The following is a 27907-nucleotide window of genomic DNA, read 5'->3' on the forward strand; positions in this document are numbered from 1 at the left end:
TTTATAGAAATAACAGACGTATCACCATATATGATGCAAGTTAAAACTAATACATTCGAATTTAGAATAATTTCTATCGAGTAGATATTAAATAATAATTACGTAAATTTCAAAATAATTTATGAACTTATAATATATTTGAAGTCATCAAATAAATATTTTTTCTCTCTATTCACTGGCTTATTTTCACGTCGTTTTTTACCATTACGTGTATAACAATAAAACTGGTTTAATACTGGTTGCCTGGTCCAATAAGGGTCACTGGAACTATACCATTGTTTCAAAGGTGAAAGTTTCAAAACCCTTCCGCATTCGAGGTACCAGGAAGAATAGAATTGTAACAAAAAAGAGAAAGTTAGTAAAGGTAAGGGAAAAAAAGATTTGTGCAATATTGACCAATAGCCGGGCTGGATACTGTAACTTTCTAATTTTTGTTAGAACATATCTTTTAACTCAGCATCATTTGCACGGAAGCGTTCAAGATCGTGAAGTGATGTTTCTAAACTGATAAAATGTTATGTGGAATATTTAAGTGATCAATTACCATATCGTGTGTAGTGGTGAATAAAAATAGTTTGGCTGTGTGACGTCAAAGAGTAGCTTCAGAAAAATCAAGATTATGTCACCATTACTATGAAGACACGTGATTTCATTAAACACACCACAGGTGCCAATCTTATTCTTAAAAACATTTGAATAATACATTAATTCTTAATACTTAAACATCTACGGAAAACAAATATTCCCACAGTATTAAATTAACTGTAGTTCAGAAATATAATCCGTACCAACTTCCTCCCAACAACGTTATATATTTCCCGGCCGTTATGTAATGAACTCCCTATATACTATCGAACATCCAGCATTACTGAATGTAGGTCAACGTATTTAACTACACTCGTAGTTCGCTTTCTTGTTCGAAAAGCTTTCCAACAAGACCATCGGTTCATGCCGTGCTAAGCTTTTTGTGCTAACCCTACGTAAGCTGGCGCACAGCCATCGCCGTGCGAATACGACGATCACCCAAATCCGGTGTCAGCATCTGATTACTAAAAGAGTAAGCGAGATAACTGTAGGGTAGATTGTGCGACTGCGAGTGGCCGGTATCGAGCGGTCCGTTGTCATAGCAACAGACAATGGATTTTGGGTGCATAATATTTTAGGTTGCGCCGGGGTCGGTGTGCGGCGCGGGGTGCGGGAGACAGGACGGGAGCGGCCATCTTTAAAATTATATTTCCAGTTTGGGCGAGCTCCTTCGATTCCAGTGCTACGTATTCTCTCTATGTAGGAACGCGTAGGATAATCGCGTTTCATGTTAAGTGGCACTATATTGATTAGGAGAGGAACAATAATTTTGCATTATGATTGTAGACAGCTTTTAGTTTGAATTTTGCTCTTAATTATCGTTATGTAACGTTTGCGACCGATCATATGTTTAAGTATATATAATTTCTTATTAATCAGATAGTCGAGATTATTAATATCTCTATTAAACTTTATTCTATAAATCATTGACTGTATTATATAATACCTTATTTACGTACCATATACCTATATCTCTTAATTGTATCCAATTTATGCCATGATTAGGTCTAACTAATCATTATAAATAATAAGAAATTTTCCGTTAAAGATTCTATTTTATGTGCGATTTTTTTGTATACTCGAACAAAGGCTGAGTGGAGAGGAGCGCGTCTGCGGCGCAGATTCCCCTCGTAAAACCTCCGATTAATGTGGAACCTCCGACAATATCTCTCGCCTCGATTAAGCGATGTGCCGCTACCTGCCTTTATGAATTTCAGTAAAATATTTTACTCTTTTTATTTCGTAAATTCTTTAGTACTGTTATTGGTACTTATTTAGCGAATTTGAAGTTAATTTATTTTGGTTATATACCTTTTAATGTTTAATGGAGTCATTTCAATATCAAATAACGATAAATAAATATTGATTAATTATTTCTAGTTTGGAAATAAGTACTGAGATACATTACCTCTTAACTAGTTGTTTTCATTTCCTCCATGATCTGTAACAAAAAAAAACAATATATGGTTTTATATTGACCTTTTAAATTTTTCTATATAAGTAAGTAGAACGTAATATACCTAGGTAGGTTTTATAAAAGTACAGCTCATAGATTTCGCTTCATTGAAAAACAGCTTTTCTTTGAATAGCAGTTTGAATTATGCTAATTTGTACTATTTCAATGGGATAAATCAATAAAATTGAAATAGATCTGTTATATGGAAATGTATTCCTTTTCTTAAACTGATGCAGCCATTCGCAACGTACCCAAGCTTGTTTTAATTTAGGTGTAAGTATTGTTTGTCTGTTTGTATGTTTGGGCCAATCTCTGTAACGGATGGGTTGATATTGATTGGAATTTTATTGGCAAGTAGAAGACAACAGAGAGTGATCTAGTGTACGTTTTTTTGTGCTAAAGGACTTTTATACAAGCGCAGTCGCGAAAAAAAATATATTTAGCAATAAAATTAAGTAAATTAATTTTATGAACCTATAATATTATGCATTTATAAAAACCCAACTTGTATAGGTACCCTAAAAGACAATCATTATAATTTATGATCAAATACTTGTTTCAATACATGTTAAATAAATAGTGGACTGCGTCGTAACTCAAATTAAAAGGTGCGGGGAGAAAACCGCTTACACTAAGCCATTTGATAAGGTTTATTGAACATTTTTAAAAGAAAAATACCCAAGTTGGTTAGCATTTTATATGAAATTATCTTATTTTTACAAACCGAATATATTCTTATCTTAATCCAAGTTATAATATCATCTCAAATTTTTGGCCAGTACATCATTGGGCTCATTTTAAAACCGAAATTCTTTAAGTCAGAAGATTCAAAATATTTTGATGAAATCATTTTCATACTTCAAAGGAAAAGTAAAACATTTATAAATACTAAAGCCTCGTTTTCACTAAAGTGGACCGAATGCTGTATGTATTCAATTGCCCGCCCTAGACATCGAACCTAGGGCACTTATAAATTTCACAGCCTTAATATAGGTACACTATCAATAGATAATAAAATGCAACTTTTCCACTATTTAAAGAAAATAAATTTAAAATATGTGTTATTATATTATTTTAAAACTTATTACCTACAATACTTATGAAAATATTCAAATGGATTTAACATAAATATAGCTACTGTATTTCCTTTAATAATATATATACAACGAAGCTCAGAACACGATAAGTATTTTAAAGCTGTTATTTTCCAAAGCCTCTATCAATTGAGAAGGCAATTTCGATTAACTAACTTATCTAGACTAAAGCCTACAGGCTTAATAAATTCCTAAAACAAGTATACAATCCCATGCCATTAAAGTATTTAGTGATTGTAGATATTTAACCACAAACAGTCGAAGGGCGGCGCTGCATAAGACGTCTAGACGGTACGCGGTTCGATGTTCGGTCAAAGGCCCGAACAAAAGGTCGTCGCCAAATTGAAAAGAAAATACCTAACGTACGCGTTCAACGCTATCTGTTTTTTGCCGACAAGACAAATTAAATTGAACACGTATAATTTCTTACTCGTCGAAGGAAATCGAGTTACTGCGAAAAATGCATTTTAAACGTTTTGTTCGATACCATATAATAGGTACCTATGTACGTTTACAATATACTTAATACTGTTCAAATGTAATATTGAATCGACTAGAATATATTGAAGGTTTTCTTTATTCTATTGCTTCATTAAATATATACAAATGAGCACATTAATGGACAAAAAACACATAAACCTATCAATAACACGATAAACTACCTTATTTTATATACCAATCCGTCTCGTTTTTTCCATTTGAGTGACAATTAATTTATTTGCATCTTCCAATGACGCGTTCTGAATGACTAACCTCCATATTTTTCTTTGAATTTAAAAATAAATTTGACCGCGTATAAGCATCACAAATCCCTCCACTGAATTGGTTGAATATTAATTTGAAAAAACATTTTTAAATAAATAACCTCAGTGTTTTTATACATATAAATTAAACCAAGAGTAATTTAAGGCGAAATTCCTCTAATAAATCAGTGTATCATCGCGCAGTAAAGGGCTGGTTACTCGCGAACAACTTTGTATTACACGGCTTGACCTTTCTCTAAGTATTGACCCTGGGTTTCTAGAATATTCGAGATAAGCTAAAAGCTGCAGATAATTTCGTAGCCTTCGAAAAACCTATGTAAATGCGATAGGAAAAAATCAATGCAGATAAGTAATTTATTCAGAGTGGGGTCTTCCGTGTACGACCCTTTGGAAAATATGTTGGGGATAATATCATTCTTAGGGATCTTTAGAACACCTGATGCCCACAAATCAGCCATTTTTATATGAACAGATTTGTATTCTAACATTTTTAATCGGGGAGAATTTTGCTTTACACAAACGACGTGGATCTAATACGTTCAATTCTTACGTACGTACGCATACGTATTATAATAATAACTATATATTGTATTCAATTTATATAAAACGAATTGACGGTAACATCCTACACAAACACACACTAACACTAAACGCAAGAATCGCGCGAATTAACATTCACGAAATTGACACCTGTTTTTAAAGCCATAAAGTAAGTAATTAGAATTAAAGTTGACCGTGCCGAGTTAACAAATGGCGGCTCTGTTTACTCAACCCCTACCTACGAGGAATGTTCTCTAATTATGTTAATCTCGAAATAAAGTTATGCAACCGCACTTGAAAGGGTCCGTTTCGACCCCGACGTACTTATGGAACGACGTTTTGCGCACTCGCCCTCTTTGGCATGTTGCTTACATACAAATTATTTTTACTGTGTACTTGGGATCCGCAATTTTGTGTTAAATAAAGAAGAAAAGGAATAGGGCGCTGTTGCGATTTTAAACGTTTTGCAGTTGAATATTAAGTTTAACTATGATGATAATCAACTCTATAGTTAACTTCGGGCATACTAATAACCTTTTATATTTTCCCTCACCATAGTACTATAGAAGGAAAAATTAATAAGCTTCGTTAATTATTATAAATACAACATTGTTACATGTTAAATTTTATTGCACTATAATTAGTAGTAGCGATTTGCGTTTGTACATTATTAATAATAAATGACATAGAGGCTATGAATTAGATTAAATTGACCGTAACAATCATCAACTACCGTTTCTGTAAATAAAGGCAAACATTATTTGCCGCGATAAAATACTAGAGCCACTTATTGGTTACATATATAAATGAAGTATTAATAAGTACCTAAACAGGTAATATAAATATCATTTATTTACGATTTGAATAAATAACTTTCACAATACTTGACGTTAAGAACAATTTATGACGTCACGATGCTCACAAAATCCATATAAAACGGCCCATAGGAATAACATTACAATAGATAACAAATAAAATACGGAATAAATTCGTTTCAAATATATTTTGTTAGAAAACTTTTAGTATTGTTGGCAGCTGTATTCAAATATTTTACTTGATTTGGCACAAACTTGCCGGCCTAGCTGTCAGATCCGACTAAATCTATACAGTCGAAGCGCGTTGTTGCTGATCGTATCGACATTTTTCCCTACAATTTCTCAGGAGAAAACGGTATTGCGCGGTTGAACCTTTGAATAATATATACTATGTATACACACATCTTGACTCGTACATTGTAAGAATACCTATAGTTTACTTTACTGTAGCGAGTACAGTTCTAAATGGGGGCTGTGTTCAGCTAAGTCATAATTAGATACGTCCATGAATTATGCGGTTATCACTATGCTCTGAATGCATACATATTATGTAAATAAGCGGAGATAATATTGCCACAATTACGCTCATTATGAGCCAAAGTCCCTGAAAACAAATTCATTGTTTCATTTCATGGCTAAAAAAAGACTCCAAAAGTGCTACGATGAAATTTTAATTACTTATGGAAATCTATACTTATAATAAATCTGTAGAGAGGTCAATTCTGTACATGAAATATATTTCCAAAATAACTATCAGGGGGTGATTAGGGATCGATACTGATGCCAAAAATGCAATTAGTAAAATTTTTGTCTGTCTGTCTGTCTGTCTGTCTGTCTGTCTGTATAACCGTTATAGAAACAAAAACTACTCGACGGATTTTAACGAAACTTGGTACAATTATTTGTCATACTCCTGTGCTGGTTATAGTATACTTTTCATCACGCTACAATTAATAGGAACAGAGCAGTGAAGGGAAATGTTGGGAAAACGGGAGAAGTTACTCCGTTTTTTAAGCTTCCGTCGCGTGTGCAACCTTAATAGTTAAAGCTACACAGAAATCATGTATGACGGAAATGTTCGCCTTAAAATTATGTAAAAAATATCCCACGACAGCATATGTCTATCTTTTATGGTTGACTCACAATAACACGTGTAGCTCCCGATAGCATAGCAGTTCGAAGCTTTCTCATTATATTTGTCTACTCTTACGTTTATAACACTCTCAGTCAGCCCCCGATCTGGGGGGGCAAGCCAGGGCCCGTGCCCCGGGCGGCGAATTTAGAGGGCGGGAAATTCAAACTTGGCAGACGAATACACATTTCATCATTAACGCAACTTTGACTACTGCGACATCTATACTCTATACTATTATATAAAGCTGAAGAGTTTGTTTGTTTGTTTGTTTGAAAGCTCTAATCTCAGGAACTACTGGTTCAAACTGAAAAATTCTTTTTGTGTTGGATAGCCCTTTGTTTGTGGAGTGCTATAGGCTATATATCATCACGCTATACCCAATAGGAGCAGTTCAGTAATGGCTAATCTCAGGAACTATCGGTTCGAACTGAAAACATATTTTTATGTTGGATAGCCCTTTGTTCCTGGAGTGCTATAGGCTATATATCATCACGCTATGACCAATAGGAGCGGAGCAGTAATGAAACATGTTGCAAAAACGGGGAAAATTTATTAGTTTTGAGAGCTTCTGTTGCGTGCGCTGCGTAAACGGTTAAAGTTATGCAACAATAATGTATGACGGGATTGTTCCTCTTAAAAAGTTATACAAAAATTTATTATAAAACAAAGTCCCCGCTGAATTTGTCTGCCTGAACGTGTTAAACTCAAAAACTACCCAACGTATTAAGATGAAATTTAGTATGGAGACAGTTTGAAACCCAGGGAAGAACATAGGCTCCCGGGAAACTATTACTTTTATAATGGGAAACTTTAGCCTGAAAAACTTTATAACGCGGGCGGAGCCGCGAGCAAAAGCTAGTGTTCTAATAATTACGTATATACGTTATTAAGTTTCATAAAATATTTTTGTCGTCAACTGCGAAATAAAACAGTTTTCTTATATTAAATCTTAGTTCGCTGGTCATACGTGCTTTATAAAATGCGAGTATGTGGAAGGCACATGTGTGCGGGACGCAGGTCTGCAGACTGTCTCATTCAAAATATAGCGCAGGGAACACGAGGCGAATATGAAACAAGGTAGCGTTAGAAAATAAATAGAGTTATCGTTTTACGTAGGTATGGCAAATAATAGAAATTGAAATAATATTTTTTGTAATACGAGTCTTCAGATCTTTGTACATAGCTGCAAGGTAGCTAAACCGATTCGAATATCAACAGTATTCGATTTCAACATCAAGTTAGTAAAAATAAAAACGTATTTAATTCATCAATAACTGTAACCTGTAAATAAAAATTCTACCACAATCTTGTCAACAATTATGACCGTCGAAATCCAAACGACATAATTATAAAGATTTATAATCGGTGACTCAAATCTCTTCAGATCGCGACAGTTTTGAGCACAATAATTATATATAGATTCGAGGTATACACAAAGTTTTATTTTCGATGCCCTTTACAGCTTACAAGCGCGTTTCACACTCACATAAAATGGCGCGATGAATATTAAATTAAATGTCACGCGTTTGTAGACGGTTTGTGAAAGGGCAGATGGCTTCAGCCAACGAAAACACTGCATTTGGCTGTCATCGCCACTTGCTTGATATCGAGGCAAGCCTTGTTCCAAATGTCGATTAAATTTTCCGTGGTTTACACTTTTTTTCGTGTGCATATCTTCGCAGTGGCATTTCGTATGCAGCGTGTACTCGTTAGTACGAATTTAGCAAGGCTTATGTGCTGAAAAATGGATCTTGTATATAAATTTCGAACGATAATAATCTGATGAAGAAATCATAAGACATTGAGACGTCTCTTTTACATTTTTCATGTAAATAGTGGATAAAAAACGACAATGTGCGATATGGTTTCAATTGCTTCGCATAGTTCAGACCACATTCTACAATAATATTGTATAAATAAATAAAACTGTAAATTGACTGTAATCCAAAACATATATTTTTAGTAAACATACGTTTCTTATAACAGGACTATTTACTTATTTTTATCGAAACTCTACACCTTTCTCAGAAATTAAAGAGTATAACCACACGTTCATGTTAGCGATCAAATCGATAGTTTTATCGACAACGTCTTATCAGATGTTCGTTGCCTATACTTAATTACGTTAGATGTCGATAATACTCAATTATCATGTGAGATTTCACAACGCTACCTAATATTTTTAATACTTTGAAAATAAAAGTATTTGACAGATTTTTTCGCGGTTTTTATATTATTATTTTCTCCGGACGTTTCAAGGAAGGGTCATGAAGGCTGCAAAGTCTTCGAAACGTCGGGAGAAAATAATAATATAAAAACCGCGAAAAAATCCGTTAAATACTTTTATTTTCAATGTCTAACATTCGCGTAATCATAAGAACTCATTATTTTTAATTTTGAATATTTATGCAGTTTTTTTTTTGTAATCAGTACTTAACCCTAGTAATAGATGGTTTAGATAACTATCAACACAAATTGTAACCCTTGTTTCATCCGCCAAATTGGGCGTACTTCGATGCAAAATTTTAACATAACACCATCTTAAATGAAATCTATTGTGTAGGGGAGTATCGCTGCAATTTGAAATATAAAAGTGATAAACAATGAGAGCTGTTCTCTTTATATTTATCCTCTTAAATAACGTAAATACGATGTGGAAATTGTGAAGATTGTTGCATTAAATTTGGCCGTTTACACCTCGCGTAGGTGTTTCAATGTTACGTATAAAATGAATCGACGAAACAATTTAAAGTATAGATACCTACCATGATTATTGTAATAATACTTAAATCATGACAGCGTGTTTCATAATCAATGCTATTTAAATGAAAGAGTTAAAGTAAAAGGAATACGCTTAATATAACATTACAAAACGCTTCCTTTTTGAATAACAAGTTCGTAACACAAACATCAACAAAATTCTTAAGATACATATATTTAGACTCGGTTTGTTGTCTATTAATAAAAGGAGTGTATATTTGTCTTCCATTAAACAGTAAACCGAATGGCATATACAACGTAACACAATGCGTAAGTTACATATGACACAAAGATAATAAAAGTAAACAAATGAAGGATTATAAATACTCGGCGGACAAAGTCAAGGCCCGGCGAGGCTCGTTGGTAATTTTGTCTTGTTTAAATATCTAACAAATCATTGGGATTACTCATCAATTTGATTCCTATTATTTGATCAATAAAGTTTATTTCGAAATGTAGAATGTAGGCGGTTGAGTTGTTTTAAAATTAAGTAAGTCCGTAAGTAGCCACTCCGCAGCGCAGTCTGATGACAGCGAGACCGCAAGAATCGCTACGACGAATAATCGCTACACGTTTTATAGGTCGTAATTGTTGTCATAAAATGGTAACAAAAGTTGTTTTTACGTTCGGCACGAGAGGCGTGTTTATCATCCCGTAGTAACGATTCAGACTTACACAATGAATGTGGTAGGAAACCACCTTTTTACGGCATTTTAATTGTTTAACTCAGTTTTAAGATGTTTTTCACACGATTCCTTATGTGTGATCGGTAGCGGAACTTTATTGGTGCTATTAATTTTTTTCGATGTATTTTATTGCACTATACGGTCGTAAAACTGAAGATCTCTACCAGTGAATGAAGAATATCGAATTAGTTTTTCACGTTTGTTCCGCGTAAGTGAGCGCAGTCAATTACGCGACTGAGGCGAGCAGCGTAGGCATTTTAATTAAACACAACATGTTCGCTGGGTATCTATATAAAATAATAAGCAGAACGGATGAAGGGAATATATTAAAATATTTAATTAGGGTTCGAGCGAAACAGGCTTCGCGAGACGCGTCCCATCTGCCCAAGGGTTTAACAAGCGTTTCTTTACACCAATCGCTGGAATGAAACAATTCTAATCAAAATTCAAATACTGTATATTCTTTGTAGCTATAAGATGACTCGGCTCATTGCCTACTATATTAATGGATTTGATACGAGCGTGTCTCGCGCCGGTAATGGCCGGCAACGTGTACCGCACAACGGAGATGGGCGTCGCGAGTAGTGACTAGAGTGTGCCGTGTGGGTTACCGCGCAGCTTGCGTGTTTGTTTAGTAACACATGGTAAGGGATATTTTCCAATTTGTAGGCGTAGTTCGACGTCCGTCCTCGGGCGCCAACTGACTCACCGAATACAGCCGATTGTTCGACACTAAACGTCGATGGAATCGGTAACTCAGGCTTTTTACGGCCGACTTTAATAATATATGGGGCGTTGCGTAATTCTCCTTTAGTTTCGCTTTATGCGAACTTCAGTGCAAATATTAGCTCAGAGTACGGGTTTTTGAGTGATTTTGAATATTATAAACCGTTCAGAACTAAAATAGCGCAGAAGTGAGAAGCGTAAAGATTTTGGCTTCCCGGTTTCATTAAATTCAACAGAACAGTAAACATAAATATTTTCGGTCGTTAATCCACCAACTCTTCGGGCTTAGCGCCTTTTTACACTATAAACAATTCCAACGCTCGTTAACAAGAAAGATGAGCTCTAAATGCTTCACTTTATGGACATTAAATTTGACGGCACGCGTCGTGTCGGACGACATTCGCTACTTTACAAACATGGGTCAAACTATTCTTCAACTTATACACCTGACAGATCAATATTTATCATTAGACGGGATTAGAAAGCGGGCGATGATTATGTAGTATAATATTTAGCATAACTGGATAAATAAATACGGATGTCGGTTTTTTCCCACCGTTAAATAAGGTTACAACAAAAGATATTCCCGAGACCGCTTCAAGGAAAAATTTTGCTACAGTCATTAGAGGCCAGGGTTAAAGTTAGCACCTTAACCCTGACAATATTCATCACTTGAATATTGTGGGAAACAACACCAAAGCCGCGACTGTCAAGTCGTCGACCTCTGAATCTTGAAATTAACTCACCAACATATTCATAACGAGAACATAGATATACTTCATACCACACGAAATGCTGACCCGATTAACATTGCATCCGCAAATCACAAAATCGATAGAGTTCTCGTCTTGTACCCGGTCCGTGCAAAGTTTTCTCTCTCGCACATTTGACGTCGAAAAATGTGTGGTTCGATACATTAATATGAGACTTGATATTGGAACTAGTGCGCAGGTAGGGAGTCGAACCGCTTCGTTTATAAATAGGTAAAGAGCGTAAATAGAAACGGTTGTATCGGCTCTCAGTTGCTACCAATCGATACCTTATATCTCCGCTCTGTTTCGACTTATATCTCCTTTCGTAGCCATCCGATAGACGCACGTATGCCCTGGCGTTACGTAGCGGATTCGCTTAAATATTCTTATAGACTATTTGTTTGAGATCCGAGTGGAATAAACGGAAGCGCACATAGGTATGTGGATATGTGTGCATCTGTACTTAAAGGTTAAATAACAACATGTTGTATAGTTTCTTAATCAAACTAATGGAGATTAGTTCGAGACGCCCTTCAGTGACTGTTCTATTGGAATTATAATTACCTAATTAAATTGATGTGTATCATACCGTTAGGTAAAGACTTCTTTAACAATTAATTTCGTACTTAGAGTAAAATAAAAATAATCTATGCTAAAGGTTACATAGAATTCTCGCGAATAAAATAATTTCTATAACAATCATTACATTTCATAAAATAGAATATCGCTAGATATCTTACCAATATAATACAAACATTAGTTTCATCGCTAAAAATTCCCAAGTTCCCGACCTGTAACCGTTATTGAGAAACTTTTGAGCCGAGACCCGTGCTCTTAAATAAAATCTTAAAACTTTTATCTTTACTTTGATAACACACCTATTCGGCACGGAACTTGTATTACTTTCCCTGCTCCCTAACGCTTCGCGGGATAAATGTAAAAAAGGACTCATTTTAGGAATACCATTGAAAAGTTTACCTTTGTGTTTTTTCTACAAAATGTATTCTTGTCCTTTATGTCTTATAATAAAGTGTAAATCGAAAATCGGTAGATACGACGCTTTAAAGTTATATAAATATTTAAACAAGAAAGAAAGCTCCGAAATTGTATTGCAACATATCACGTTATTTACATAATTTTGTGTACAAGCGTGACGTAAAATACCTAAACATTTTACGACTCGGCTAAAAATTTCCAATAAATGTGCCCAATAATAATTAAATAACGTAATCAGACGTGAAATCCAATTCGAATATTGTGTTAAAAATATACGCTGGAATTACAATTCTTTTACGATCAAATTTTACGACGTTTTTATGTTTTTTCAATTGCCATCGTTTGACAATTTAAACCGTGTAAATTCTAGCAAAATATGCGTGTGAAGAATCCGAAGCCATTAAAATGCTAATTTAAAGTTAAATTTACTATAATGTATAATAACGATCGTAGACCTTGCCCACAATCTACATGAGCCAACTTGCAAGTGGTCTTGATAAGTTACGTATTTTAATCCATATTCAGCAGTTTATTCATTTAAACACGGTTCACATAAGTAACTGTTTTTATATCTGGTACAAATAGTTCATTAATCTAATAAATATATATAAATGTTGTGTCTTTATAACTTCAAGATTAATAGAAAGTTTATATTAAGGTAGCGGAAAGCAATAGAGCTCTCATCAGAAGCAACTATACTATACGTAGGGTACACGTATAATAGATTAATTTAGATATTCCCTGAACAATCCCAACTCGGGTGTGCGATTTAGGTAAAATTATACCATTACAAACATCTGCGCACTTAATGGATCTTCGAAGTTTATTAACTTCATGCCAATACGCACTCGTGCCCAAAGAAATAGGGCCGGCTTTTTTAGTTTGAGGGACGCATTAAAACGTGATTCTGTCAGGTCCAGCAATATTTCATGTAAATCCACCCGCCCAACCTGATTAAACTCTGGAGGAGGCTAATTCATTACGCGCACCTATAATCGAAAGATTAGTAACACGTGTCGACATGGCTTTCGATTTAATATTTATTACGGCACACATTTTTCCCGACTCCGAAGTTTTTCTTAAAAATATTTATCCAATATACACAATCAGTGCCGCCTCATCACTTATGAAAAATCGTTTCTCTACAGAGAGTCCTCTATAAAAAGCTCATTCCAAATTAAAATTAAGGTCTAGCGTAACTAAAGAAAAGAATCTTATATTTTCAGTGTATGTTATAATGCGAAACGGTCTTTATCGCGACTGAGGTAGATAGCATTTCGGTTGAACCTTGATGGATTTACGACGTTCTTTTAAGAGTCGCTTGTCAAAATAACTGGTTGTTTTTCAAGATCCATTTGTGTGGTGAGCCACACTAGCGTTCTGAATTATAGACGTTAAAAGAACAACAAAACATGTTCGATGTTTTAGTTGTGTTAGATAAAGTGCTAATAGGAATATAAAGCTTGTGTTATTATGAATTGATTTTTATAAGAATACACTTACTTTTGAATAACGTTTACAGACGCCATAACACAATGAATATTACGCAGATAGCGGCCTTCGATGTGTTTCATGTATTTAAGCATCCGAAGAGAATAAAATTTATAGAAATACCGTTCGTAGATTTAAAGTTTTCAGTTTATAGAAGACGTTATATTTTAATCTAGACATACAGTGGGTTAATCTAAAAAAACGATAGGTTCGTAAAATCAAAAGAGCTTCATTTACTCTGTTTTTATATAACAAACGCGTGTGTAGACACTTATCTGGCGCCAGCGCGTAAGAAAACACACAAAGTTCTAATGTAGGTATAAACAGAGCTCGTTACCGATGTTGAGTAATATACCTATTGAGCTATAGCTACATAGGTGCAACACACCGCCATCGGGCAAGTCCATTAACATCAAGCGTTATTGAGGCCGTATCTCGAACCCCGAGCCACTCAGATAGCCCCGCGTTCCATTAAAAGAAACCATAAAATTACATTATTATGTGTTAATAATTTCATGTGAAAGAACGCCCTTTCCAGTATACCTCGTGACAAATTAAAAATTCATATTCATTATCGTAAATCTCTTGTGTTTGTTGCATGATTTCCTATTTATCGTTCGTGGAGCGTTGAACAAAATTGAATTTTGCCTTATCGAGTGCGAAAATGGTACCTTGTGAGTAGCTTAATTCAGAGATCGCGTGCGGAGGTCATTTTGTTATACTATGCTTTGGAAATAAAAAGATGTTTCGTGGTTTTTACACCGAAACAACTTTAATCTGCTCGTATGTTAACCGGAGAGTCTTCTTTAATTCTTTGATGTTTTTAATTTTGCATGTAAAAAAGTACTTACGTCCGTACGTTTTTGTTTTGCGAAGGCTCCGCAATTTACCAGACGCGTGTTCTCACGCTGGGCAAACGTCTCTTCTTATTCCATTTATTGACACTACACGAAAATTATTGTTATATAAATACAATACATAACATTGTTATGTGATAGGTAGGTAACATTTTTTATGTAGAGGCAAGATACCAATAATTTCATAGCAAATACGATAGGTCGGCGCTCGCATATTGGTCACAAGTTCAGTACCCGCTGAGGCACCTTTCTCGGACAGATAAACGCTTAAAATATATTCAGTATGTCTTTAGTTAAGGAACTCAAAGCGAAACCCACGATTAGATAATTATAAAACCATCTCACTAGTAGAATATTATTTACAAACATATATTTAATAGTAGCAAGAAAAATGCGTATAGTCTATCGCATAGAGGAAGGCCAAAGTATTTTAGTCGTGGTATCCGATGCCGTGTGTAGAAAGCCGAAAGGCGTTTATTCTTCGATGTCTCATAAAATTAGTATCTAACTGCTTGGCGTATTACCGGACCTGTTTCGAGTCGGATCGAACACACATGACGCTTGTAGGTATTTCAGCAGATTGAGATTACGTATGATACGTTATCAGACGTAGATTGTTAGGGTTCAGTGATGAAATTTGTCGATAATATGGAACTCTAATTTAGGGAATGAAAAACTAGGAATTTTAAATTGTTATGTTTTTTTATATGTATTTTTCAAGTACAATTATGTAGATATTATAAATCGATGTTTCTTTAGAAGTTATTTTGATAATGCAATAGCAAATAAAATTTCCTAATTGATATTCTGCAAATTAGTATCTACAGAAACAAGTTAACTTTAATATATAATTACTATATATTTAAGTTAAAATATTTTAAGTTTATTTTCGACCAAAGAAGTGAACATATTGAGTTAATTAACAATAGAAAAAAACATAATATATTAGTTTGCATGACTCGCATAAAAATATAAATGGTGCCACATTTAGTATATTACAATAATAATACGTAAGACTAAAAGCTTTTATACATTGGAGTGCATTCCTTTCATTTTCCACATACATTGTTGACCTATACAGAGTGTTTATTATTAAAAATAGAAAGTTGCCACGCATTATCATAAATATGAATAAAATGATAAATTAATGGATTTTTTACACTTTATATTTTACTTAATTATAATGATATCCACCAAGGAACTTGTATGGGAAGTGTAGCATAAAAGAGACACTATCTTTTACGGTATTTAGTATGATGTAAGATATGAAATAATTATATTTTTTACTTGCATGTTTTGCCATTACAAAATAATTATATTTTGTAGGTTATTAAAATTTAAGCAAAATATTATTATTTACTTCGAAAGTGGACTTTACCGCGTAAATGAAGAAGACTCCTTTTAAACCGGACTCTTTTATTTATTAGGATTTCCAGCAGACTTAACACTACGATAACAATAATTTAAATATTGTAACTTATAGCTATAATATAAGCCCCAGTTAGGAAAACTCAACATGTATATAATTGATTTCTGAAAAACATTGATGACATTTTCCACCAATTTATTTTTAGTGTCAATTTTAAGATGCTTAATGTCAAATAGGACGTATACTTATCGGCATTTCTATAGTCGTATTAATCTATTTGTAATTTTCAATGCAAGTGCCAACTTCCTTATTGCTTTTCGTGAATAAATGTCTAGCTTCCGTAAGTACTACATCGATTCCAAAAATACTAGCCTGTTCTGATATTATGCGGTTTGCGCAATAAGTTTATTTATGTACAGTTTAATTACTGATTAACTTTTGTCTCCGGCTCCGCTCGCGGAACAAGTTTTCCCAGGATAAATATTATCCCGGCTTTAAATATAGCCTATAAACACTTAGGGGAAATATAGCTTCCTTTAAGTGGCAAATTTTCAAAATCGGTTTAGTAGTTCCTGAGATTAGCGCTTTCAACAAACAAGAAACTCGTCAGCTTTATATTGACTTATAATGACTGAAATCAATCAGATAAATGTAAGTACCTATAATTTATTATATTGGTCGCCACCGTATAAACCATGATATAATTATGATGGCCATATTCATGTATTAGTAAAAATAAGCAATTTAAAATAATATCTATACATTTTCGCCGTATGGTGAACACACATTTGAAATGAAAAATCCAATTAAAGACAACTATTAAAATAACAATATTCAGATGATACTTTTATTTATAATCGAGAAGCATGACGTCTTAAAAACGTTCAGAAATACAATTTATTTGACTTTGGAAACCAAAATATTTAATTAACAACGCAGTGTAGTAAACGTAAAACGTAGCGTTTGGGTATAAAAAATCGGATTCTAAACATTTATAAATAATTGTAACACCAAATTTTAATTTTAACCGGAATAAATTATATTAATTCATATACATATTCTAAACTCAGCTTGTATGCATAATTTTTTGAGGATACAACAAAAAGTTTCATATTTAATATTTTGTAACCTTCACGGTGGACGTGATTCGGTATTTAAATCTAAAAAACTATCTATCCAAATGAATACTAGAAATATATTTTAAATATCTACCCTATTACATTATAATTTTCATCCTGTAGTCATAACCTTATATTAGAAAAGGCGTCTTAGCTTTCCAAAATATAAAGGGGTTGTTTTCGCTCCGTAGCGAGGAATAAAGTCCGATAATAATGGAGAAAATGCTAAGGCCAGACAGAACCCTAAATTGATAAGTCGCGTGCACACTTTAGCAAATTCTTTAAGTAAAGCTGCCGAGTTCATTACCTCCGTTTCCCCTATCGCATTAATTTTAATTTAAGTATTTTTAACGCAGGTAGTAATGTTAAAAGTTTAAATAAGCTATTTCCTCTGTGAATCAGAACTGTTTTCTTTTTAATATATCTACCTTTATGGTGCGCAAGTTATACGATTTTATCCTAGTTACAAAATCCCTAAAATTATGTTAGGGATAATTTTAGAATTATGTTAAGAAAGAAATAATTAAAATAAGGTTTATTGTAGGTATTTGATTTTGTGTGACATGTCGAAATGTATATATTGTTAGATATATTCAACTTCATATTACGTCCTAAAATAACATTAAAAGATAAATAATTATGAGTACAACAATCCCTGCAAGTGCGTAAGAAAAAGAAAAAAATACTTGTAATAAAATAAAAATACATGAAGCGTGAAATTTAAAGCAAATTACTTTCATATTATTTGGCGTATATCAATAGCAACCACAATTACCGAAATTCAATATTAATATAATAAACTAATATTTCACAATTAGGAAAGTGCCATGTCTAAAAAAATATAAATCACTAACGTCTTAATGTGGTAAACTTGTTTGTTGACCAACTTCAAAAATGATAATAATTTCAAAAATAAAATAAATCTATAATTTATTGCTACACAAAAATCTATAAATAACCATATTGTATGACAGCGGTACCGTTTATTGGAACCGAATTCTGTCATTTTCATCACCGATGCCGCATCACCATATCTATCGTATTAAATTGCATAATGTAAATGAAACGACTAACACACAAGTTTTTCGAATAATTTCCTGCACTTACGGCTTATTTTCGATTTAATTAAATTAAGTAATTTGGAGCTACCTGCGCATGAGCTAAAATTTATGTTGTCACGTTGGCGACTAACGGTATGCGAAGTATTAACATGAATGTTTTTGACAACTTATTTTAATTCAAATCGGAATATTGCTTAATTAATAATTCTTATCATGACTTCGTAAGTCGAACAACGTGGGCTTAGACTAAAGAATTTTGCGCTGTCCGCCCTCTAACGTCAATATTTGTTGGAAAGATTTGTCGCCCGATTCTCTTAATAAGAAGTCTAAAGGTTTATTTTCTAATTTGCTTATCCCGTTTTATCAGAGTATTTATTCGTTATTAAATGAAATTAATTAAACAAATTCGTGTTATATTTGGTGAAAAATATATGTCCAGTTTTCAGACGAGAGAGAAATACAAGCCCCAACCTTCCTTATCGTATGGCAATTTGTAGTTAAAGTGGAACGTGCTGAGACGTTCAAAGTTATACATAAGTTGATAGATCAAAATCTAATACTGTAGCTTATGCTTGGAGAAAAATTGCATATGTTCATACATTATGATCTTTAATTCTATAATGCAACATAATTAATTTTTTTTAAACCTATTACAAAGTGGTGAAAATAATGAAAATAAATATGTAAATTTTTATAAACTAAATTCTTAATTTAGTAACTTGAAGTACGGTTCCAATATACATTCAACATAACTACTAAATATATATTATCTTTTTATTTTTTGCGTTTACAACGCTCGATGAAGAACGCCCGCGGAACGCCTTCCATGTGAATATTGCTTTACTTAAATTGACACGTCTTTACTTCGTTTCACCAATTTACTTTCCGTCATGTCTACACACGTGCCTAGTTATTCGAACTAGGTATTATTATACAATTTAGAAATTTCACTTTTTTGACTGAAAGAATAGCAAATCGCCTGCCAGTAAGCGCCACGAATGCTCATAAAACGCAGCAACTCTAGAACATTGAATTAAAAACTTCTACATGGTCTTGAACTGCACTCATCGTCCAAGACACTAGAGGTTCAGTCTCATAATACCCATCAATTACACTAACCACATTGTCCTTTAAATCAGAACTCGGCAATGCCTGCACATAGTTGTTTGTATATATGCAGAAATAAATAAAGCAATGATTTCTAGCGTGAGACTATATAATAAATAAATATATTATACTCTTGCGTAAGAAAGGGCTGCCATATTTTTTATAGTCAACTCATACAAACATCCGTGTATATGCCACCTTTTACCTGATTCCGATCCGCATGGAGTCAAGGCCCGCTTTCTAACTTAATCTTTTGCGATCGCCCAGTTTAATATTCTTAAGAATGAGACTGAACCTTTGCGAACTTTTATATATTTTACTGAATTAAATCAGAGGTATTTTTTAAGTAAACGTTACGTAGACTATAAGTTACAAAATGTAGTTTTACGTTGGGATACAGATAGTAGGTGTTTTGACTACATTATTTTAAGCAAGGCAAAATGTGAAACAAAAATGAGTTCCCATTTTAATTGAATTAATAAGATTTATTGATAAATAAATAAAAATAAAAATACACTCATCACACTTTTATACCCGAAGAGGTAGGCAGAAGTGCAACCAGGGCATTCACTTTTCACCTGTGTGTTTCGTCCCCTCATGTGTTAGGCGGCGTGCTTATCGCTGTATCGAGCACAAATTCCAAATTCTGATACTGAATAAAAAAAATTAATATAAATTTGCCGGGCCTGGGATTCGAACCTTGGACCTCTGGGCGGTTTTGTACCGGGCACGTCGTACAACTACGTCACCAAGGCATTCAAAATTCGTTAGGATTCAATATATTTTCTACTTAACTTAATTGCAGGTGGTGAAAATTCATCTGTGTTTTCTATTTTAATCAAATTTAAACCCCGATATTATTTTAAGAAATACGCCTAATAGTATATTCTAAAAATAAAGTACAATACTGTACAAAATACACACGACCATAATACTCCTTCTGTTTTTACCACAACATATTAAGAATAACCAGTGTATAGTTTTGGATGTTTTGACAAACATCGCCCGAATCAATACACTTTCGGCGTTCGCTTCCTAACCCAACCCGCAATGGTAACTAAGGCAAATATTTGTTCGCCAATCAAGTGCCGTACTTTACTGTTGCATGCGACAGTAACTTACCACAACGAGCACTGCCTCTCGGTTAATGAGACAGCATCGTTTTAGTGTCAAATGTTACTTGCTACACGAATAAAGTAGCATTGTCCGTGTTAATTCCTACTTTCTACAATGATATTTTATTTAGCTGGTTAGAGGTTAACGTATTGTGTATGTGATTGGAAGAATACCTAGTGAAAACCCGCGCCATTCTTACTCGTGTCGCTTTCCGAGTTAGCTGGTAGATACAATAAGAATGTCGAGATAGTTTAGGGGAGCGTCGGCTATCTTAATATCTCTCGTTGATCGATATTTTATGTAGCCTGCTCTGTATTTAGACATAGCGGTAGCCTCGTTTTTATCACATCATGGGACGGAATACACGGCGAAAAGAGTACGCCATGGTTCCACCTCTACCTACCCTACGGGGTTAGTCGTGGTGTGTATTTTTTTACTCTATATCTACTAAGAATTTCAGGGTACACGTTTTTCCGTGTGAGGATAAAATAACAGCCATATAAGTATGTGTAATTTGATGTACCGGTATGGAATTTGCGAAGATCCATCCTATCAAGTATGATCTTCTAAACAATAATTTCAGAATCATTATAAGTCAACTTATAAATAGATTTTGTATCTTATTACTTCTTTATTTTCAAACAGAATATAAATCACTGCCTATAGAAATCCACCATTCGCGTACCGAGTCATAAGGCACAAGTATCTATTTGTCGCCAGCAAGCATTAAAGCTCTAAATCAATTGGACCATTTTACCGCTATTACACAGTAATCGAAACGCACGTACTAAATTGTGATATTATCATGTTTTCGTAAATAATAATAAGACTGTCGGTCAGGGACGGGCAGCATCCGCTTTATCTGTTTTATAGATGTTTTCACTCGTATTTTACTTTATGTACATTAAAAAGTTCTAATTCATTGACTTCAAATTCTTTTACGTTATCTAATCGTGAACAAGAAATCCGTAACCGTAGATATGTTTTATTTTAAATTAGAGTATTTAAAACACGAGAAGCGAATTAGGATTATTATCAGGATTCTATATCTATCTATAATATATTGGACGTAGGAAAACATAGTATAATATAGGGTTTAAACGACAGTGTAACAACAATGTTTGAATATATGAAACTATATACTGCTTAAGGTAACTTAAGCATAAGCAGTTTTAATATAAAAATATAGTTATATTGTAAAGCGTAGAATGCATTGTAAATAGTTGTGTCTACAGTTTGACTAGGCTTAGCTAGAGTGGTAGTATTCCTAAACCTTATTCTTTAGTCAACATTGCAACCACAATCCTTACGGTATTTTGAATGTTTATGTCTTGTTACTTCCTTGCCATCAAATGTTAACCTGTTTGTTAGTTGCTATCAAAAAACGATACAAAAACAGAAAAATATGTTTTAAGAAATTTTCAGTTACAAAATAAATGCATAGAAAAATTCTTTCTTGTTATAGGAAAGGTCGGAGAGGGCCCGGCTCACACGTCGCTTCTACCTACATATTTTATTGACCCCGCACGACACACAAGCACCAATGACGTCGAGACATATCTTCAGATATTGCTGTAAGATAATTGTTGAATTGTATGATTAATTTTAGTGTCTCACAATGTATGTAATGGTTTATATTTTGTATTTTACAACCGAACGCAACTCAAGGAAATGCATTAGCGTGTTCCATTAACAAAATAACACTATTCGTAAAATAGCAGAATTAATCGGTTGTGAGGTTTATTTGTTGCTACAAGGATGGGAGCCAAACGCAAATGAGTAACAGTAATGAGAATAACCAGGGATAGGTGTCTTAGTAACAAAAATATATTTACAAAATTTGTAAACTGTTTAGTAACTGTGAATAGTAGAAAATATTTTTAATACTCGTACCTCGTTGCGTATCTATGCAAATATTTAAAAGAACTGAATTTCTATGTGTCTTCACATTGGTTACGTAAAATGTTTTAATTTATCTCACCACTGTTTAAATTCTGGCACTTATAGAAAGCTCAACTATTCTTGATTAATTTAATTATTGAAACTTTTCTTTTTAATCTAGAAAAAATCGTTTATTGGAGAAAGGTTGCAAACAAAAACTAGTACGATATTCTACAACAGTCTACTGCTAACAATAAAAAACCTATACGAAGTACACCAAACTCTAAATAAATATTTAAAATGGATACATCTCCATACACGTCGCAGGTTGTCATCCCTTGTGAACCGTCAGTACGTTCTTTATGTCGTATCAGTCGGTGCGGTATTCCCAAACTGCACTTCAGAGCTCCCGACCGGCATATATAATACATACCATTCCTATATTTATGTATAGATGAGTTCACGCAGACTTGCCCGCATTCGTAACACGTAACTTATGTTTTAGGTGAATTTCTTACCCTATATTTACTACCTTGTCAGGTGTACTGTTTAAAGTGTATGTTTTTGTTTGCAAATCGGGATACAGTACCTACTTCAATGATTCATGTTATCGTTTATATACAACTTCTTGACAGTAATGAGTTATACTAGGCGAATAAATGTTTCTTTCTTTCAATTAAGACCTATATTTACAATAGTAAAGCGAAAATTATGAAAACCTTCTAGTAGAATAATGTAGTGGTTAAATAAAACAAATTTCTATGTTATATCCCTAGTTACAGTATCAGAAACTTTATTGTCACAACACAGACCCGAAATAAACATTTGCGAATCCCAAGCATTTGTTATACGGACACCGTAGACCATCCTCGGAATCTCATGGGGCTTCTTAACACTTGTAAATGTTTTATAGCCCGGGTAAGAATATAATTATTGTTTCCTTTCCTTCCTTTATAGTAGGTATTAGAATAATACCAAATCTTACTAATATTATAAATGTCAAAGTTTGCGAAACTGTTTCGTTTCGATGGTTGGATATTAGTTAGAAAAAAACGACCGTTTGTTTTCCTCTTACTAATATCGAACCATTTCCTATTTGAATGAAATTTGGCATACAACCAAGTCCTACTTTAATAAGTTATAGGCTATTTTAAGTATCGGAAAAGTACTGCAGGGTTTATATAATAGAAAAAGTATAACACCCGTGCGGAGCCATGAGCAACAGCTAATATACTATATCATTACTTACCTGGATTAATAAGTTACACAGTATTTTATGTATCGGAAAAGTACTGTAAGGTTTATATACTACAAAAGGAAATACACGCAGGCGAAGTTACAAGCATCACCTAATATTATATCATAACTTATGGGTATTTAGAAAAAGTTGTCAAATATAGTTCCCCTAATTCCTAAGCCTACTTTATTACGCAATAAACGGTGAAAATGTAAAAGAATGTTTCATAAATTATAGGCGTGAACGTAGATTGAGATCTTGCCGATAATTTTAAGCTTGTTTTAAGTGTTTGTTAACAATTTCTATTCGACACATTTACAGTACTAAAATATTATCAGAATAAATTTTTAACCGGAATATTTACATACACTATTACGTTTGCATAGTTGGCTTATTGGTTTGGGAACTCCAGTTTCATTTACAACATAATATGTATCATGAAATATCATAAAATGTTAACACCATTAATTATAATATAAATATTTAGGCGTTTCTCGACGCTGCGAAATTTTAAAATTAACCAATATATTCGTGTACTATTAATGCTTAATTTTACTCAAGTCCCTTCAACGTCCATGTTTACTTCTAACAAAAACATTGAAACTTTCGCATTAATACAACCAAGATTAATTTTATTACACCATATCTCTGTCACAGTCACAACAAATATTAAAACGATAGGCATATGTAGATTCGGGTCGTAAAATGTTTTGTAAAGAACCAAATCAATAAATAACAAAAATATAGTCAGAGGTAGGGTGCATCGTACTCATAAATTGTCTGATCAAGACTTTAAGCGTACCAAATGTGTATGTATTAGTGTAGTATGCATTTTTAATTGGTGATATAATTTTCGCCTCATTAATCTAGTGCAGTGATTTAAGGTGGATTGATCAGAGGCTTAAGTAAGCTTTGCGATGAATCTTTGAATTCAAGCCCTATGTTTTCTACAGATTTACTTTACAACGATACTACTATCTGTAATAATATAGTACCTACAGAAATCCAGAATTAGTAGCATTCTGCTAACTAAGACATACCTTAGGTCAACTTTAAATATTTTTTTAAGTGTTTAAAAAGAGCTAGCATTAAATCTTTCCGTCTTTGAATGAGTTTAGTGTACCAATTGAGGATTAAATACTTCTGCCTAATATTTACGGAAACATAGTACGTAAACTTACTATTGCATGGTATCAAAATAATAATTTAATCATATTGCAATATTAAAATTTGACTTTTATATTAAAGTACACAATTTTCAATTTACCAGGGTATCGCCCTTTGCCTTTAAGCAAATTAGGTACATACTTATGCCATTTTATGTAGAAAAACTGCGCAGTTGTCAAATAATTTAGCTTAGGAAACATAATATCGTGTGTTTTATAAAGCTGTCTTACCTGTGCAGCAAGGTGCGGTTTAAAATAAACAAGAAATTTAATCGCATATTATCTACGTAAGTGTGGGTTGTTTTTGTAATAATGTTTAATTAAAAATACATGGTTTGCGGTTTACATCTTCATAAGATTATCAAGACCGATGATCAACAAGACTTCTTTTACTGAAAGTAATTACTTATATTAACTTCTTAATTTAAATGACATTAAATCTATTTATATGTTGGTATTATAATTTATATTTACTAGTTCATTAGGTGTGAAATTATTAATCAGAATTGTAGAATTAATGAGCACTAATTAGAGTGTAAAGATAATATTATTTTGATTTGAAATTAAATAGGATTCGTGCTAATGGATATGAATTAATAATTACTGCATTTCGACGTAAATTGGATAAGGGGAAAATTACACTACAATTTTGTTTCAATACTGAATGAAGAACATCTCGCTTGCCTCAAAATAAGATCAAGAAATCTTCACATATAATAGCCATGACAAGAACATTGAAATAATAACTACTATAGGATGATTTAATGTGTCCGGTACCTTGGGTACTACATGATAATTATCCTAATATCCTGCAATTACAATGGCTTGAATGTCCTTCAAACCGGAAGACAGGCTTGCATACAGCTGCTTAGTTACAGAAATAAACAAAGCGACGGTACCATAAACGGACTTTCCCATAGGAGATCAAAAAATGTTTATTTTGTAAACATTTAAGGAGCTAAATGAATAAACCTGATAATCATTCCCAAAACAAACTACAAACATCTATATTATTACAAATAGACTTAAATAATTAATGTTACAAACGTATAAGGGGGTCTGTACATAACAAAAGTAAAGTCGCATTAAATATCACTATTGGTTGTTGATAATTATTGTATATACGCAAGAAAAATACGCTAAAGACGGACTTTTTATCCAAAACCTGTACATTCTTTACTACAAAATCTAAGGGTCTGTTCACAAAGAAAATATACTCGTAACTACACCCGTACAAATGCCGTCAAGTACACGTTATCTAGCTCACATGAAATCGCTGTTATCTACTAACTAAGCCACGATATATCGTGTAAACATGCGCACATGGATTTGACAGGTGGTAAATGTGTTCGTGTGAAAACAACACAATCCCATAAGTGTTGTGAAACGTCAGCAGCACTCGTATATTTACGTTATAATAAGCATACGTGGGTTAAGGTTAATGTCACACTGTGAGCGATTGTTAATGATCAAGACTTTTTTATATAAAAAAATGCTCTAATTAAATTTATTTAGGTAAATTCAAGTTTTTTTAAGTCAAGATTGTTAATTTCAGTATTTTTATAGTAACTAAAATAAAACGTTTCGGATAAATTGTAAATAGATTGTTTTTGTAGTGAAGTGAAGTCTACTGCAATATTTCAATATCAAAATATATCATTTTTTTTTTTTTTATAAGAGACCTACCACTATTTTATTACCAGTATCTATCTTCACTTACTGTTAAATTTCAATAAGCATAGATAGGTATGTGTATTGCGGATTAATAACATGTATACCTTAGTTGATAAGAATTTTAAAAGGTATTTAATGAAACTGGACACAACGCTGTATATTTAAATATAGACAAAACGTGAAAGGGCAACTTGTTCTTTGTTTTTATTTTATATTATCCTTTATCGGTTTGTCACGATTGCATGGTTAATAACATAAACACAATAATGCGAACGTGTTACGCCCCCCGGCCAGATGGAGCGACGACCCACGAAGCGAAGGCAGACACTGGATAAGACAAACAGCTTGTAGTTCATATAGATGTATTTTGAACATCGATGTTTAGTGGTACATCATAAAAAAATAATATTTCTTCAAAGTGATAGATTTTTTAACAAATGCTATATTTAACAATACATCACTGCTATCAAAATATTGTACAGTGTGACTACGGTCTTAGACGCTGTTACAAAAATGTTATATTATAACCTTTACAAATATTGTGTGCCTTCCTATTTCTACAAATAAAATCCTTTTCTTTTGTTCCAGGGAGCCTAAGGAAAACCAAACGCCGAGTACCCAAGATGTTTCTTATCACCATACTCAGGCAAACTACATTACAATAAATTCCCTTTATTTTCATTGCGAATGTACCAATCCGCCATATTTTCATAATTTTATAGTAGGCTTGATACCATGCCAACTCACTGATATCTCGCTCCTAAAACACAACCGCTATCGAAAGCGATAAAATTATGTAGAGTATCACTGCAAAATAAAGAAGTACTGTGTTGTTATTGCAACCCGAATTCAATTGAAGAGTCTAACTAGTGTATTATGATGGTTAAGATGAGTTTTACACTTCTTCAGATGTATTAATGAGCAATATTCGATATGTAGTGTATTAAAAAACTTTATATATGCAATAATTTTGCGGATTCTAAAGCGATCTGATTGCCGAGAAATTTGCGAGTTAAAATGGTAAGGTAACGCGTCTGCTTTCCATTAAAACATTAAATACATGAATGTTTAACTCTGTGAATTCATTATTCGATTATTTGACTGAATAACTTAAATGTTCTGCGAAAAAAATATTCATTACATGGAAATTTCTCTTTTAAAATAAGAAATATTTATTAACTATTTAATTATGCATAATAAATTATGTTTTATTGTTGTGTCTTTTATTTTATAATTACTAACTTAAAAGATATTATGGTCACGGAGTAAGCAGAGAAGAAAATAACATTTATGTCGAATTCCATATGCATGGATATTATGTGTTATAGTTAATTTGATACTTGATTACCATATCTATTTTTAACATTTTACATTATTTTAAAGAAATAAAAATTAAAAATAAATAGCCATGAACCGAGGTAGTATGCAGTTGCAAGATGATATGAATCTAAAGAAGTATTTAATATGAAGTTTAAATATCCAATGACAGTATAACTGGCTAGGTGTTTGAACCTTTTTCGT

General features: G+C 33.0%; 1 long non-coding RNA gene across 2 annotated transcripts; it reads left to right on the forward strand.

The window, feature by feature from the left end:
- Positions 1-268: 268 nt before the first annotated feature.
- LOC115452127 lies at positions 269-27562 on the forward strand. 2 transcript variants are annotated; one of them, XR_005112713.1, is made up of 3 exons: positions 269-667; positions 21894-22002; positions 26975-27562. It is a non-coding gene; the product is annotated as an uncharacterized LOC115452127 (long non-coding RNA). The 2 variants fall into 2 exon arrangements; XR_003939453.2 differs by lacking the exon at positions 269-667 and adding an exon at positions 10389-10479.
- The last annotated feature ends 345 nt before the right edge of the window (positions 27563-27907 follow it).

The sequence above is a fragment of the Manduca sexta genome, chromosome 21 (assembly GCF_014839805.1).
Source record: "Manduca sexta isolate Smith_Timp_Sample1 chromosome 21, JHU_Msex_v1.0, whole genome shotgun sequence".
Classification (NCBI taxonomy): Eukaryota; Metazoa; Arthropoda; class Insecta; order Lepidoptera; family Sphingidae; genus Manduca; species Manduca sexta.